Genomic DNA, 17982 nt, shown 5'->3' with positions numbered 1-17982 from the left:
TGAAAGAATGATGAACAAGAGAAATATTATTGTTGATCTGAAAAATCATGAAATTGATTCTTGAAGCAAGAAAAAGCAGTGAAAAAAAAAAGAGAAGAGAAGGAGCAGTAGAAAAAGCCAATAGCCCTTTAAACCAAAAGGCAAGGGTGAAAAGGATCCAAGGCTTTGAGCATCAATGGATAGGAGGGCTCAAGGAAATAAATCCAGGCTTAAGCGGCTAAATCAAGCTGTCCCTAACCATGTGCTTGTGGCATGCAGGTCCAAGTGAAAAGCTTGAGACTGAGTGGTTAAAGTCGTGATCCAAAGCAAAAGAGTATGTTTAAGAACTCTGGACACCTCTAATTGGGGGCACTAGCAAAGCTAAGTCACAATTTGAAAAGGTTCACCCAAGTATGTGTCTGTAGCATTTATGTATCCAGTGGTAATACTGGAAAACAAAGTGCTTAGGGCCACGGCCAAGACTTATAAAGTAGCTGTGTTCAAGAATAAACATACTAAACTAGGAGAATCAATAATACCATCTGAATTATGAGTTCCTATGGATGCCAATCATTCTGAATTTCAAAGGATAAAGTGAGATGCCAAAACCGTTCGGAAGCAAAAAGCTACTAGCCCTGCTCATCTAATTAGAATCTGAGCTTCACTTAAAACTCTGAGATATTATTGCTTCTTGATTTCTTTCTATCCTATTTTATTTATCTAGTTACTTGGGGACAAGCAACAGTTTAAGTTTGGTGTTGTGATGAGCGGATATTTTATATGCTTTTTGGGGGTAATTTCATGTAGTTTTTAGTATTTTTAGTTAGTTTTTAGTATATTTTTATTAGTTTTTAGGAAAAATTCATATTTTTGGACTTTACTATGAGTTTGTTTGTTTTTCTAAGATTTCAGGTATTTTCTGGCTGAAATTGAGGGAGCTGAGCAAAAATCTGATTCAGGCTGAAAAAGGACTGTTGATGCTGTTGGATTCTGACATCCCTGCACTCGGAATGGATTTTTTGGAGCTGCAGGAGTCTAATTGGCACGCTCTCAATTGGGTTGGAAGATAGACGACGTAAACTGGCGTTTAACGCCAGTTCCATTTTGCATTCTGGCGTTAAACGCCTAAAACAGGTTACCAGTTGGAGTTAAACGCCCAAAATAGGTTACAACCTGATGTTTAACTCCAGAAACAGCCCAGGCATGTGAGAAGCTCAAGTCTCAGTCCCAGCACACACCAAGTGGGCCCCAGAAGTGGATTTCTGCACTATCTATCTTAGTTTACTCATTTTTTGTAAACCTAGGTTACTAGTTTAGTATTTAAACAACTTTTAGAGACTTATTTTGTACCTCATGACATTTTAGATCTGAACTTTGTACTTTTTTACGGCATCAGTCTCTAAACTCCATTGTTGGGGGTGAGGAGCTCTGCAGCGTCTCGATGAATTAATGCAATTATTTCTATTTTCTATTCAAACACGCTTGTTTCTATCTAAGATATTAATTCCGCACTTCAATATGAAGAAGGTGATGATCCGTGACACTCATCACCATTCTCAACCTATGAACGCATGCCTGACAACCACCTCCGTTCTACATTAGATTGGATAAGTATCTCTTGGATTCCTTAATCAGAATCTTCGTGGTATAAGCTAGAATCCTTTGGCATAATTCTTGAGAATCCGTAAGGTCTAAACCTTGTCTGTGGTATTCCGAGTAGGATTCAGGGATTGAATGACTGTGACGAGCTTCAAACTCACAAGGGTTGGGCGTAGTGACAGACGCAAAAGGATCAATAGATCCTATTCCAGCATGAGTGAAAACCGACAGATGATTAGTCGTGCGGTGACATCGCACCTGGACCATTTTCACTGAAAGGACGGATGGTAGCTATTGACAACGGTGATCCACGAATACACAGCTTGCCATAGAAGGAACCTTGTGTGTGTGAAGAAGATGACAGTAGGAAAGTAGAGATTTAGAAGACAAAGCATCTCCAAAACTCCAACACATTCTCCATTACTGCGTAACAATTACTAGTTTCATGCTCTTTTACTTTTTACACTTGAAACTAAAGAACCATATTGGTATCCTGACTAAGAATAATAAGATAACCATAGCTTGTTTCAAGCCAACAATCTCTGTGGGATCGACCCTTACTCACATAAGGTATTACTTGGACAACCCAGTGCACTTGCTGGTTAGTTGTGAGGAATTACATAGTGTGAGTGTAATTTTCGTGCACCAAGTTTTTGGCGCCGTTGCCGGGGATTGTTTGAGTTTGAACAACTGACGGTGAATCTTGTTGCTTAGATTAGGAAAATTTTGTCTTTTGGGTCAGAGTCTTTTATTTTCTTTTCAAAATTTTTTTCAAAAATATTATTTTTCTTTATTAATTTTTAGTTTTTATGTGAGTTTAGTGTCATATTTTAAGTTTGGTGTCAATTGCATGCTTTTCTTTGTCTCTCAATTTTCGAATTGCATGTTCTTTGTTCATCTTTGACCTTCAAGTTATTCTTGTCTATTTTCCTTGCTTGATCTTTAGTTTGTCTTGTTTTGTGTCTTTTCTTATTTTTCTTGTGCTTTTTCAAAATATCAGTTTTCAAAAAAAAAATTATTTATTAAAAATACCTCTTTAAAACACGTTACATTTATAGCTCAATTGGCTAGAGCATTGTGTTTGTGTTCTTGGTAATTAGGTATCTCCCTTTTAAAACTTTTTCAAAAATAATTTTTCTTTGATTAAATCTTGTGCCAAACTTTAAGGTTGGTGTTCTCTTGTTAATTTTCCTTTAGTTTTCGAAAATCTTATTTTGGTTTTCTAAAAATTTTAAGTTTGGTGTTCTTTCTTTTGTTCTTGTTGTTCTTGTGAATCTTCAAGGTGTTCTTGAGTCTTCTTTGTGTTTTGATATTAAAATTTTTAAGTTTGGTGTTTCTTGGTATTTTCCCTCCAAAATTTTCGAAAACAAGGAGCATTACATCTAAAAATTTTAAGTCTTGTGTCTTTTGTGTGTTTTTCTCTTTCATCATAAAATTAAAAAAAAATATCTTTTCTAACTATTTTTAAGCAAATATTTCAAAATTTTTCATAAAAATTCAGATTTCAATTTCAAAATTTTTCAAATCATATCCTTTTAATTTTTTTTTAAAAAAATCATATCTTTTTCAAAAATATCCTAACCACTTTCTCTCTCCTCACTTTTTTGAAAATCTTCATAAAATATTTTTAGATTTTTTTATTTTTATTTTAGTTTTTATTTTATTTTATTTTATTATTTCGAAAAATTTTTTATATAATAAAATAAATAAAATAAATCCACGTCATCTCCCTTTCTCCATCATGGACCTAAGTGGAAATGAACAGTCCAGAAGGACTCTGGGGTGATATGCTAACCCCACTACTGCTTCATATGGGAGTAGTATCTGTATACCCTCCATCGGAGTCAGTAGTTTTGAGTTGAATCCTCAGCTCATTATCATGGTGCAGCAAAGTTGCCAGTATTCTGATCTTCCACAGGAAGAATCTACAGAGTTTCTGGCACAGTTTTTACAAATTGCTAACACAGTGCATGATAAAGAAGAGACCAGGATGTCTACAGATTATTATTGTTTCCATTTGCTGTAAAAGACCAAGCTAAGAGGTGGTTAAATAACCAACCTAAGGCTAGCATATGACACAGCTAAGGCTGAACATCCAAGGCTTTAAACAAGTAGATAATGAATCTCTTTATGATGCCGGGGAGAGATACAGAGAGATGCTAAGAAAATATCCCTCTGAAATATTTTCAAAGTGGGTGCAGTTAGACATCTTCTATTATGGGCTTACAGAGAAAGCTCAGATGTCTTCGGACCACCCAGCTGGTGGATCTATACACATGAGAAAGACAATTGAAGAAGCTCAAGAGCTTATTGATACAGTTGCCAGAAATCAGCATCTGTACCTAAGTAGTGAACCTTCCATGAAAGAAGAGGTTAAAACAGTAACTGCTGAACTCAATCCTGCAGAACAAGTTACTGAATTCAATCAGCAATTAGATTTTCTAACAAAACAGCTAGCTGAATTCAAGGAGATACTACAAGACACAAGAATGGCTAATATCAATATGGAAGTGCAGTTGAAGCAAACAGAACATCAGTTATCAAAACAAATAACAAGAGAGTGCCAAGCAGTTCAATTAAGAAGTGGGAAAACATTAAATACCTCACTTCAACGCAGCAGAAAGCCAAGAAATGAACAAACTGTTACCCAAAATTCCTCTGAGGATAGTAAGAGCCCAGAGAGGAATAATTCTGGCGCTCAAACGCCAGAAAAGGGTGGAGAGCTGGCATTAAACGCCCAACCCATGCTCAGTTCTGGCGTTCAAACGCCAGAAACTAGTAAGGAGTTGGCGTCTAACGCCACTCCAGCTTCCAACCCTGGCATTCAAACGCCAGTGAGGGATCAGACACATACAAGTGCTGATAGCAACCCCTCTAAAAAGGCTTCTCCAACCACATCTGTAGGAAATAAACCTGCAGTAACTACGGTTGAGGAATACAAAGCCAAAATGCCTTACCTTCAGAAACTCCTCCAAGCGGAATAGGATAAGCAATTTGCCCGCTTTACAGACTATCTCAGGACTCTTGAAATAAAGATTCCGTTTGCAGAGGCACTTGAGCAAATACCCTCTTATGCTAAGTTCATGAAAGAGATCTTAAGTCATAAGAAGGATTGGAGAGAAACTGAAAAAGTTTACCTCACTGAAGAATGCAGTGCAGTCATTCTGAAAAGCTTACCAAAGAAGCTTAAAAATCCCGGAAGCTTCATGATACCATGCATATTAGAGGGTACTTGTACCAAGAAAGCTCTATGTGATATTGGAGCAAGTATCAACCTAATACCTGTATCCACTATCAGAAAGCTTGGTTTGACTGAAGAAGTCAAGCCAACCCGGATATGTCTTCAACTTGCTGATGGATCCATTAAATACCCATCAGGCGTGATTGAAGACATGATTGTCAAGGTTGGGCCAGTTGCCTTTCCCACTAACTTTGTGGTGCTGGAAATGGAGGAGCACAAGAGTGCAACTCTCATTCTAGGAAGACCTTTCCTAGCAACTGGACGAACCCTCATTGACGTCCAAAAAGGGGAAGTAACCCTGAGAGTCAATGAGGACGAGTTTAAGTTGAATGTTGTCAAAGCTATGCAGCATCCAGACACCTCAAATGACTACATGAGCTTTGATATTATTGACTCTCTGGTGAAAGAGGTCAATATGACTGAGAGTCTCGAATCAAAGCTAGAGGATATCTTTCAAGATGTTCAGCTTGATTTGGAGGAACCAGAGAGAATAATAAAACCTCTGAAAATTCCTCAGGAAGAGGAGAAACCTCCTAAATCCAAGCTCAAACCATTACCATCATCCCTGAAATATGTATTTCTGGGAGAAGGTGACACTTTTTCTGTAATCATAAGCTCTACCTTAGAGCCACAGGAAGAGAAAGCACTAATTCAAGTGCTGAGGACACACAAGACAGCTCTTGGGTGGTCCATCAGTGATCTTAAGGGCATTAGCCCAGCCAGATGCATGCACAAGATCTTATTAGAGGATGATGCTAAGCCAGTGGTTCAACTACAGAGGCAGCTGAATCCAGCCATGAAAGAGGTGGTGCAGAAGGAGGTCACTAAATTACTAGAGGCTGGGATTATTTATCCTATTTCCGATAGCCCCTGGGTGAGCCCTGTCCAAGTTGTCCCTAAGAAGGGTGGCATGACAATGGTTCATAATGAAAAAAATGAACTGATTCCTACAAGAACAGTTACAGGGTGGCGTATGTGTATTGATTACAGAAGACTCAATACAGCTACCAGAAAGGATCATTTTCCTTTACCATTCATAGACCAGATGCTAGAAAGACTAGCAGGTCATGATTACTACTACTTTCTGGATGGATATTCAGGTTATAATCAAATTGCAGTAGATCCCCAAGATCAAGAGAAAATAGCATTCACATGTCCATCTGGACTATTTGCATACAAAAGGATGCCATTTGGTCTGTGCAATGCACCTGCAACCTTTCAAAGGTGCATGCTCTCTATTTTCTCTGATATGGTGGAAAAATTTTTGGAAGTCTTCATAGATGACTTTTTAGTATTTGGAGACTCATTCAGCTCCTGTCTTGACCATCTAGCACTTGTTCTAAAGAGGTGCCAAGAGACTAACCTAGTTTTAAACTGGGAGAAATGTCACTTTATGGTGACTAAAGGAATTGTCCTTGGGCACAAAATTTTGAATAAGGGAATAGAGGTAGATCAAGCTAAGGTAGAGGTAATTGAAAAATTACCACCACCTGCCAATGTTAAGGCAATCAGAAGCTTTCTGGGGCATGCAGGATTCTATAGGAGGTTTATAAAACATTTTTCAAAAATTGCAAAACCTCTGAGCAATCTGCTAGCTGCTGACACCCCATTTATCTTTGATAAAGAATGTCTGCAGGCGTTTGAGACCCTAAAAGCTAAGCTGGTCACAACACCAGTCATCTCTGCACTAGACTGGACATTACCATTTGAACTAATGTGTGATGCCAGTGACGATGCCATTGGTGCAGTGTTGGGACAAAGGCATGACAAGCTTCTGCACGTCATTTATTATGCCAGTCATGTTTTAAATGACGCATAGAAGAACTACACAACCACAGAAAAAGAGTTACTTGCAGTGGTTTACGCCATTGACAAGTTCAGATCCTATTTAGTAGGATCAAAAGTGATTGTGTACACCGACCATGCTGCTCTTAAATATCTACTCACAAAGTAGGATTCAAAACCCAGACTCATAAGATGGGTATTGCTTCTGCAAGAGTTTGATATAGAAATAAAAGACAGAAAAGGGACAAAGAACCAAGTAGCAGATCACCTGTCCCGAATAGAACCAGTAGAAGGGGCGTCCCTCCCTCTTACTGAGATCTCTAAAAATTTTCCAGATGAGTAACTCTTTGCCATCCAGGAAGTGCCATGGTTTGCAGACATTGCAAACTACAAGGCAGTGAGATTCATACCCAAAGAGTACAGTAGGCAACAAACAAAGAAATTGATCACAGATGTAAAGTACTATCTTTGGGATGAACCATATCTCTTCAAGAGATGTGCAGACGGAGTAATCCGTAGATTTGTGCCTAAAGAAGAAGCACAGAAGATCCTCTGGCATTGCCATGGATCACAATATGGAGGACATTTTGGATGTGAGCGAATAGCCACGAGAGTTCTCCAATGTGGCTTCTATTGGCCTACTCTCTATAAAGACTCCCGAGAGTTTGTACTTAATTGTGACAGTTGCCAAAGATCTGGCAACCTGCCTTAAAGTTATGCCATGCCTCAACAAGGGATCTTGGAGATTAAGTTGTTTGATGTATGAGGTATTGACTTCATGGGACCATTTCCACCATCATACTCAAACACTTATATTCTGGTGGCAGTGGATTATGTATCCAAATGGGTGGAAGCTATTGCAACACCCACTAACGATACTAAGACAGTGCTAAAATTCCTCCAGAAACATATCTTCAGTAGATTTGGGGTCCCTAGAGTACTAATCAGTGATGGGGGCGCTCATTTCTACAATAAACAGCTTTACTCTGCTATGGTTCGATATGGAGTTAGCCACAGAGTGGCAACTCCATATCATCCACAAATAAATAGGCAAGCTGAAGTCTCTAATAGAGAACTTAAAAGAATCCTGGAACAGACTGTGATTAACCATAGAAGGGATTGGGCAAGAAGCTTGGATGATGCTTTGTGGGCCTACAGAACAGCATTCAAGACTCTTATAGGGACCTCTCTATACCAGCTTGTGTATGGAAAAGCCTGTTACTTGCCAGTGGAACTGGAACATAAGGCCTACTAGGCAACCAGATTCCTAAACCTTGATGCCAAGTTAGCTGAAGAAAAACGATTGCTCCAGTTAAATGAGCTAGAAGAATTCAGACTCAATGCTTTCGAAAATGCAAAAATTTACAAAGAGAAAGCAAAAAGATGGCATGATAAGAAGCTGTCATCTAGAGTCTTTGAGCCAGGGCAGAAAGTTCTACTGTTTAATTCTAGGCTCAGATTATTCCCCGGGAAATTGAAATCTCGGTGGAGAGGACCATATGTGATTACAGGTGTGTCACCATATGGATACGTAGAGCTTTAGGATAATGATTCTAACAAAAAGTTCATTGTTAATGGACAGAGAGTCAAACATTATCTTGAAAGCAATTTTGAGCAAGAATGCTCAAAACTGAGACTTGATTAAAGCTCAGTAATAGTCCAGCTAAAGACAACAAAAAAGCACTTACTAGGAGGGAACCCAGCCATTAACAAAGCTTATTTGTTAATTAATTGAATTTTACAAGTTCATATTAATTATCTTCAAGGTAAAATAGTAATTGCATGAGTTCACAGAGTTACAGAAGGATTCAGAGGATAAAATAACAAAAAGAAGCTCACTTGTGCGAAAACGCCAGTAAGAGCTGTCTTGGGCGTTAAACGCCCAAAAGAAGTATCTACTGGGCGTTTAACGCCAGTAGAGATAGCCATCTGGGCGTTAAACGCCAGAAAGAAGCAACTTCTGGGCGTTTAATGCCAGATTTACAGCATCCTAGGCATTCAGAAAAACGCCCAGTGATAAAGGAGTTTTTGGCGTTTAACGCCAGCTAGAAGCAATAGCTGGGTGTTAAACGCCCAGACCAAGCACCAACTGGGCATTAAACGCCCAAAACATGCAGCAGTTGGGCGTTTAACGCCAGGATTGCGGAGGGGAGGAAGTTTCTGTTCCCAACTTGATTTTTTTCAAATTTTCATGTTTCCATCCATAATTTCTTGCATAAACATATTACAAATCCTAATTTTTCAAATTCTTTCTCAAAGATATCAAATGTATCTTAATTCTAAACATAAATATCTTTTTTTTAAATCCTCTTCAACTTCTTTTCAAATCTTTTTCAAAACTCAATTATCTTTTTGAATTCTTTTCAAATCTTTTTAAATTCTTCTCAAATATTTTTAAACTCATCATACCTTCTATCATATCTTCTTCAAAATTTTTAAAAACCCACCCCCTTCCTTTTAAATCCACGTTCGGCTCCCTCCTCTCATCCACAATTCGAACTTGGCTCTCCCTCTATCCCTCTCCTTTCCTTTCTTTTGCTTGAGGACAAGCAAACCTCTAAGTTTGGTGTGTTTATCCGTGATCACTAAACCAATACCCACTAAGATCATGGCTCCTAAGGAAAAAAAAACCACTCCAAGAGGCAAGAAAGAGAATATTCCAAACCCACTTTGGAATCAAGGGAAGTTCTTAACCAAAGAATATTCAGACCATTACTACAAAATAATGGGTCTAAGGTCAGTGATCCCGGAAGTTAAATTTGATTTGAAAGAAGACGAATATCCGGAGATCTAAGAGCAAATTCGAAACAGGAGCTGGGAAATCCTAGCTAATCCTGAAACAAAGGTGGGAAGAAACATGGTTCAGGAATTCTACTCTAATCTGTGGCAAACAGACAGGTAGAGAATAGCTGGAACCGCCTTCTATGACTATCGGACTTTGGTCAGAGGGAAGATTGTTCACCTCCACCCTGACAAAATCAGGGATATCTTCAAGCTACCTCAGCTGAAAGATGACCCAGACTCCTTTAATAGGAGAATGATGAGAACAAATAAGGGCTTGGACGAAATTCTAGAGGATATATGCCTCCCTGGAACCAAGTGGACAACCAGCACAAAGGGTGTCCCAAATCAACTCAAGAGAGGAGATCTCAAACCAGTCGCCAAAGGCTGGCTGGACTTCATTGGGCGTTCTATACTGCCCACTAGCAACCGCTCTGAAGTCACCATCAAAAGAGCAGTAATGATCCATTGCATTATATTGGGAAAAGAAGTGGAAGTTCATTAGCTGATTTCTTGTGAACTTTACACAATTGCAAACAAGAACTCCAAAGATGCCAAATTGGCTTATCCAAGCTTAATCTCTATGCTATGTAAAAATGCAGGGGTAAAGATGGGAGTGAATGAGTATATCTCAATTGAGCAACCAATCACCAAAAAGTCAATGGAAGGACAACAAGTACAGGACGACCCCCTCAAGAGGAAAGCACAGGAGTTCCTCCCGGAAATCCCTCAAATTGAATACTGGGAGCGTCTTAAAGCATCTGTCACCAAGTTGCAAGAAGCTATGGACCAACTAAAGGAAGAACAGCAAAATCAAAGTAGCATGCTTTGCAAATTGCTTAGGGAACAAGAAGAGCAAGGGCGTGAACTGAAGCAACTGAAGCGTCAGAAGCTATCTGGTGGATGAAATTGTGATCTATTATTTTTCCCATGATGTTGGCAGCTATAATTAAATACCCCAAAGAGATCATGGTATGATGAATTGGGATCTTAATAATCCCTGGTAATGGCACCAACAGCTTAGTGTTGTTGTTGGACCAAAAGAGTTACAGGCACTGTTAGAGAATCTCACAACTCCGTTCAACTAACCAGCAAGTACACTGGGTCATCCAAGTAATACCTTACGTTGGTAAGGGTCGATCCCACGGAGATTGTTGGTATGAAGCAAGCTATGGTCACCTTGTAAATCTCAGTTAGGCAGATTAAATGGTTTATGATAAGTTCGAAAATAAATAATAAACAGAAAATAAAATAGTAAATAGTTACTCATATAATTCCATAGTGGGAATTTCAGATAGGCATATGGAGATGCTGTGCTCCTCTCGAATCTCTACTTTCTTATTGCATTCATCCAATCCTTCTTACTCCTTTCCATGGCAAGCTGTATGTAGGGCATCACCGTTGTCAATGGCTACATCCCATCCTCTCAGTGAAAATGGTCCTATGCTCTGTCACAGCACGGCTAATCATCTGTCGGTTCTCAATCAGGTTGGAATAGAATCCCTTGATTCTTTTGCGTCTGTCACTAACGCCCAGCATTCAGGAGTTTGAAGCTCGTCACGGTCATTCAATCCCAGAATCCTACTCGGAATACCACAGACAAGGTTAGACTTTGCGGATTCCCGGAATCCTACTCGGAATACCACAGACAAGGTTAGACTTTCCGGATTCCCATGAATGCCACCATCTATCTAGCTTATACCACGAAGATTCTGTTGGGGAATCTAAGAGATATGCGCCCGGCCTAAGGTAGAACGGAAGTGGTTGTCAGTCACGCGCGTTCATAGGTGAGAATGATGATGAGTGTCACGGATCATCACATTCATCAAGTTGAAGTGCAACGTATATCTTGGAATAAGAATAAGGAGAATTGAATAAAAAATAGTAGTAATTGCATTGAAACTTGAGGTACAGCAGAGCTCCACACCCTTAATCTATGGTGTGTAGAAACTCCACCGTTGAAAATACATAAGTGAAAGGTTCAGGCATGGCCAAATGGCCAGCCCCCAAAACATGATCAATGGCCTCCTCAGATGAAGAATAATACAAAACTGAGACCAAAGATGTCTAATATAATAGTAAACTATCCTATTTATACTAGACTAGCTACTAGGGATTACATGAGTAAGTAATTGATGCATAAATCCACTTCCGGGGCCCACTTGGTGTATGTTTGGGCTGAGCTTGATCTATCCACGAGCTGAGGCTTCTCTTGGAGTTGAATTCCAAGTTATAATGTGTTTTGGGCGTTCAACTCCGGGTCGTGACGTGTTTCTGGCGCTTTACTCCAGACAGCATCATGGAACTGGCGTTGAGCGCCAGTTTACGTTATCAATTCCCGAATAAAGTATGGACTATTATATAGTTCTGGAAAGCTCTGGATGTCTACTTTCCAACGCAGTTGAGAGCGCGTCATTTGGAGTTCTGTAGCTCCAGAAAATATATTTCGAGTGCAGGGAGGTCAGATTCCAACAGCATCAGTAGTCCTTTGTTAGCCTCCTATCAGAGTTTTGCTCAAGTCCCTCAATTTCAGCCAGAAATTACCTGAAATCATAGAAAAATACACAAACTCATAGTAAAGTCTAGAAATTTGAATTTAACATAAAAACTAATGAAAACATCCCTAAAAGTAGCTTGAACTTACTAAAAATTACCTAAAAACAATGCCAAAAAGCGTATAAATTATCCGCTCATCACAACACCAAACTTAAATTGTTGCTTGTCCCCAAGCAACTGAAAATTAATTAGGATAAAAAGAAGAGAATATACTATGAATTCCAAAATATCAATGAATATTAATTATAATTAGATGAGCGGGACTTGTAGCTTTTTGCTTCTGAACAGTTTTGGCATCTCACTTTTTCCTTTGAAGTTCAGAATGATTGGCTTCTCTAGGAACTTAGAATTTTGGATAGTGTTATTGACTTTCCTAGTTAAGCAAGTTGATTCTTGAACACAGCTACTTATGAGTCTTGGCCATGGCCATAAGCACTTTGTTTTCCAGTATTACCACCGGATACATAAATGCCACAGACACATAACTGGGTGAACCTTTTCAGATTGTGACTCAGCTTTTCTAGAGTCCCCAGTTAGTGGTGTCCAGAGCTCTTAAGCATACTCTTTTGCTTTGGATCACGACTTTAACCACTCAATCTCAAGCTTTTCACTTGGACCTGCATGACACAAGCACATGGTTAGGGACAGCTTAGTTTAGCCGCTTAGGCCTGGATTTTATTTCCTTGGGCCCTCCTATCCATTGATGCTCAAAGCCTTGGATCCTTTTTACCCTTGCCTTTTGGTTTTAAGGGCTATTGGCTTTTTCTGCTTGCTTTTTCTTTCTTTCTTTCTATTATTTTTTTTCGCCACACTTTTTTTTTCACAAGCTTTTGCTTTTTCACTACTTTTTCTTGCTTCAAGAATCAATTTTCATGATTTTTTAGATTGTCAATAACATTTCTCTTTGTTCATAATTCTTTCAAGAGCCAACAGTTTTAACATTCATAAACAACAAGATCAGAAATATGCACTGTTTAAGCATTCATTCAGAAAACAAAAAGTATTGTCACCACATCAATATAATTAAACTAAATTCAAGGATAAATTTGAAATTCATGTACTTCTTATTCTTTTGAATTAGGAACATTTTTCATTTAAGAGAGGTGAAGGATTCATGGAATTATTCATAACTTTAAGACATAGTTACTACATACTAATGATCATGAAGTAGAGACACAAAACATAGATAAACACAACATAAAAACCGAAAAGCAGAAAGAAATAAGAACAAGGAATGAATCCACCTTAGTGGCGTCTTCTTCTTGAAGGACCAACAATGTCCTTAAGCTCTTCTATGTCCCTTCTTTGCCTTTGTTGCTCCTCCCTCATTGCTCTTTGATCTTCTCTTATTTCATGGAGAATGATGGAGTGCTCATGATGTTCCACCCTTAATTGTTCCACATTGTAGCTCAAATCTTCTAAGGAAGTGTTGAGTTGTTCCCAATAGTTGTTGGGAGGAAAGTGCATCCCTTGTGGCATCTCAGGGATTTCTTGATGATGAGCTTCCTCATGCATCTCTTGAGATCCGTGGGGGGTCTCTCTTGCTTGCTCCATCCTTTTCTTGGTGATGGGCTTATCCTCTTCGATGAGGATATCTCCTTCTATGATAACTCCAGCTGAGTAACATAGATGGCAAATAAGATGAGGAAAAGCTAGCCTTGCCATGGTAGAGGGCTTTTCGGCTATTTTGTAGATTTCATTGGAGATGACTTCATGAACTTCTACTTCCTCTCCAATCATGATGCTATGAATCATGATGGCCCGATCCACAGTAACTTCAGATCGGTTGCTAGTGGGAATGATAGAGCGTTGAATGAACTCCAACCATCCTCTAGCTATAGGCTTGAGGTCCAGTCTTCTCAGTTGAACTGGCTTGCCTTTGGAGTCTCTTTTCCATTGAGCTCCTTCCACACATATGTCCATAAGGACTTAGTCCAACCTTTGATTAAAGTTGACCCTTCTAGTGTAGGGGTGTTCATCTCCTTGCATCATGGGCAAGTGGAACGCCAACCTCACATTCTCCGGACTAAAATCTAAGTATTTCCCTCGAACCATTGTGAGATAATTCTTTGGACTCGGGTTCATACTTTGATCATGGTTCTTAGTGATCCATGCATTGGCATAGAATTCTTGAACCATTAAGATTCCGACTTGTTGCATAGGGTTGGTTAGGACTTCCCAACCTCTTCTTTGGATCTCATGTCGGACTTCCGGATACTCATTTTTCTTGAGCTTGAAAGGGACCTCCGGGATCACCTTCTTCTTTGCCACAACATCATAGAAGTGGTCTTGATGGCTTTTGGAGATGAATCTTTCCATCTCCCATGACTCGGAGGTGGAAGCTTTTGTCTTCCCTTTTCCTTTTCTAGAGGATGCTTCGGCCTTAGGTGCCATTGATGGTAATGGAAAAACAAAAAGCTTATGCTTTTACCACACCAAACTTAAAATATTGCTCGCCCTCGAGCAAGAGAAGAAAGAAGAGAAGAAGAAGAAAAAGAAAATATGGAGGAGAGTGGGAGATGGTGTTTCGGCCAAGGTGTAGAAGAGGGGGTTTGTGTTGTGTGAAAATGAAGTAGAATGGAAGTGTATATATAGGGAGGGGAGAGGGTGTAGTTTCGGTTATTTAGGGTGGGTTTGGGTAGGAAAGTGTTTTTGAATTTTGAAGGTAGGTGGGGTTTATGGGGAAGAGTGGATGGATGTGAGTGGTGAAGGGGGTAATTGGGAAGAGAGATTGAAGTTGTTGGGAAGTGTGATATGGGGAAGAGTGTTATAGGATTAGGAGGTAAAGTGGGAATATGTTAGGTGGGGATCCTGTGGGGTCCATAGATCCTGAGATGATCCTGTGGGGTCCACAGATCCTGAGGTGTCAAGAATTTACATCCCTGCACCAATTAGGCATGTAGAATGCCTTTGCACACCATTCTGGCGTTTAAACGCTGAGATGATGCACACTCTGGGCGTTCAACGCCCATGTGTAGCATGTTTCTAGCGTTGAACGCCAGTTCCATGCTTGTTACTGGCGTTCAGCGCCAGCTTTCCTCAAGGCACATTCCTGGCGTTCAAACGCCATAATGTTGCTTGTTTCTAGCATTCAGCGCCAGATTCATACTCTGTTCTGGCGTTGAACACCAGCCAGATGCTCCTTACTGGCGTTGAACGCCAGTCTGTCCTCCCTCCAGGGTGTGATTTTTCTTCTACTGTTTTTGATTCTGTTTTTAATTTTTATATTTTTTTCGTGACTCCACATGATCATGCACCTAATAAAACACAAAATAAAATAAAAATTAGATAAATAAAAATTGGGTTGCCTCCCAACAAGCGCTCTTTTAATGTCATTAGCTTCACAGTGGCCTCTCATGGAGACACAAAGGTGATTAGGTCAATGTTGTATAGTCCCAACACCAAACTTAGAGTTTGGATATGGGGTCTTAACACCAAACTTAGAGTTTGGTTGTGGCCTCCTAACACCAAACTTAGAGTTTGACTGTGGGGGCTCTTCTTGACTCTGTACTGAGAGAAGCTCTTCATGCTTACTCTCTTTTGTCACAGAGGGATGGCTATGTGCCTTAAACACAAGGTAGTCCCCATTCAATTGAAGGACTAATTCACCTCTGTTGACATCTATCACAGCTCCTGCTGTGGCTAGAAAAGGTCTTCCAAGGATGATGCACTCATCCTCTTCTTTCCTAGTGTCTAAGATTATGAAATCAGCAGGGATGTAAAGGCCTTCAACCTTTACTAACACGTCCTCTACTACTCCATAAGCTTCTTAATGACTTGTCTGCCAATTGTAATGAGAACAAGGTAGGTTGTACCTCAATGATCTTCAGCTTCTCCATTACAGAGAGTGGCATAAGATTTATCCCTGACCCCAGATCACATAGAGCTTTTTCAAAGGTCATGGTGCCTATGGTACAAGGTATTAAGAACTTGCCAGGATCTTGTCTCTTTTGAGGTAAAATTTGCTGAATCCAGGTATCTAGTTCATTAATGAGCAAGGGAGGTTCACTTTCCCAAGTCTCATTACCAAACAACTTGGCATTCAGCTTCATGATAGCTCCTAAATATTGAGCAACTTGCTCTCCAGTCACATCTTCATCCTCTTCAGAGGAAGAATAGTCTTCAGAGCTCATGAATGGCGAAAAGCGATTTAATGGAATCTCTATGGTCTCTATATGAGCCTCAGATTCCTTTGGATCCTTAATAGAAAACTCCCTCTTGCTTGAGAGACGTCCCAGGAGGTCTTCCTCACTAGGATTTTCGTCCTCCTCCTCCCTTGTGCATTCGGCCATATTGATTACATCAATGGCCTTGCACTCTCCTTTTGGATTCTCTTCTGTATTGCTTGGGAGAATACTGGAAGAAGTTTCAATGACTTTCTTACTCAACTGGCCCACTTGTGCCTCCAGATTTCTGATGGAGGATCTTGTTTTACTCATGAAACTGAAAGTGGCCTTTGACAGATCAGAGACTAGATTGGCTAAATTAGAAGTGTTTTGTCCAGAATTCTCTGTCTGTTGCTGAGAAGATGATAGAAAAGGCTTGCTATTGCTCAGCCTATTGCGTCCACCATTGTTAAAGCCTTGTTGAGGCTTCTGTTGATCCTTCCATGAGAAATTTGGATGATTTCTCCATGATGAGTTATAGGTGTTTCCATAAGGTTCACCCATGTAATTAACCTCTGCCATTGCAGGATTCTCAGGATCATAAGCTTCTTCAGAAGCTGCCTCCTTAGTACTGTTGGATGCATTTTGCCATCTATTCAGACTTTGAGAGATCATGTTGACTTACTGAGTCAATACTTTGTTCTGAGCCAGTATGGCATTCAGAGCATCAATTTCAAGAACTCCCTTCCTCTGAGGTGTCCCATTATTCATGGAATTCCTCTCAGAAGTGTACATGAACTGGTTATTTGCAACCATGTCAATGAGTTCTTGAGCTTCTGCAGGTGTTTTCTTTAGGTGAATGGATCCACCTGCAGAATGGTCCAATGACATTTTCGAAAACTCAGATAGACCATAATAGAATATATCTAATATGGTCCATTCTGAAAACATGTCAGATGGACACCTTTTGGTCAACTGCTTGTATCTTTCCCAAGCTTCATAGAGGGATTCACCATCTTTTTGTTTGAAGGTCTAAACATCCACTCTAAGCTTGCTCAGCTTTTGAGGAGGAAAGAATTTATCCAAGAAGGCTGTGACCAGCTTATCCCAGGAGTCCAGGCTATCCTTAGGTTGTGAATCCAACCATATTCTAGCTCTGTCTCTTACAGCAAAAGGGAAAAGTATGAGCCTGTAGACTTCAGGATCTACTCCATTCGTCTTTACAGTCTCACAAATCTGCAAGAACTCAGTTAAAAACTAGTAAGGATCTTTAGATGGAAGTCCATAAAACTTGCAGTTCTGTTGCATTAAAGCAACTAGTTGAGGCTTAAGCTCAAAATTGTTGGTTCCAATGACAGGAATGGAGATGCTTCTTCCATCAAACTTGGACGTTGGTTTTGTGAAGTCACCAAGCATTCTCCTTGCATTATTGTTGTTGGGTTCGGCTTCCATCTCCTTCCCTTGTTCGAAAATTTCTGAAAGGTTGTTTCTGGATTATTTAGCTTCTTTTAGTTTCCTCTTCAGAGTCCTTTCAGGTTCTGGATCAATTTCAACAAGAGTACCTTTTTCCTTGCTCCTGCTCATATGAAAGAGAAGAAAACAAGAAAAAAAGAGGAATCCTCTATGTCACAGTAAAGAGGTTCCTTATTGTTAGTAGAAGAAGAAAGGGGAGAAGAGTGAAGAAGAATGGGTTCGGAATTTTAGGTGAAGAGAGGTAAAGAGAAGTGTTAGTAAATAAATAATTAAATAGAATGAGAAAAGAGAGGGAGAATTCGAAAATTAATTTTTGAAAAGGGGTTAGTAATTTCGAAAATTAAAGATAAGATATGATTAAAATTAAAAATTTAAAACAATTAAAAAGAATTTTTGAAAAAGAGAGAAGTATTTTCGAAAATTAGAGAGAGAAAAGTAGTTAGGTAGTTTTGAAAAAGATAA

General features: G+C 39.5%; 1 non-coding gene across 1 annotated transcript; it reads left to right on the top strand.

Annotated features, from left to right (window-relative positions):
• Positions 1 to 16996: 16996 nt before the first annotated feature.
• On the top strand, positions 16997 to 17100 carry LOC112715220 (small nucleolar RNA R71). Its single transcript, XR_003159550.1, has one exon. It is a non-coding gene; the product is annotated as a small nucleolar RNA R71 (small nucleolar RNA).
• Positions 17101 to 17982: the final 882 nt, after the last annotated feature.

The sequence above is a fragment of the Arachis hypogaea genome, chromosome 1 (assembly GCF_003086295.3).
Source record: "Arachis hypogaea cultivar Tifrunner chromosome 1, arahy.Tifrunner.gnm2.J5K5, whole genome shotgun sequence".
Classification (NCBI taxonomy): domain Eukaryota; kingdom Viridiplantae; phylum Streptophyta; class Magnoliopsida; order Fabales; family Fabaceae; genus Arachis; species Arachis hypogaea.
Note: the sequence above shows the minus strand (reverse complement) of the source record. Positions and strands in the feature narration are given on the sequence as shown.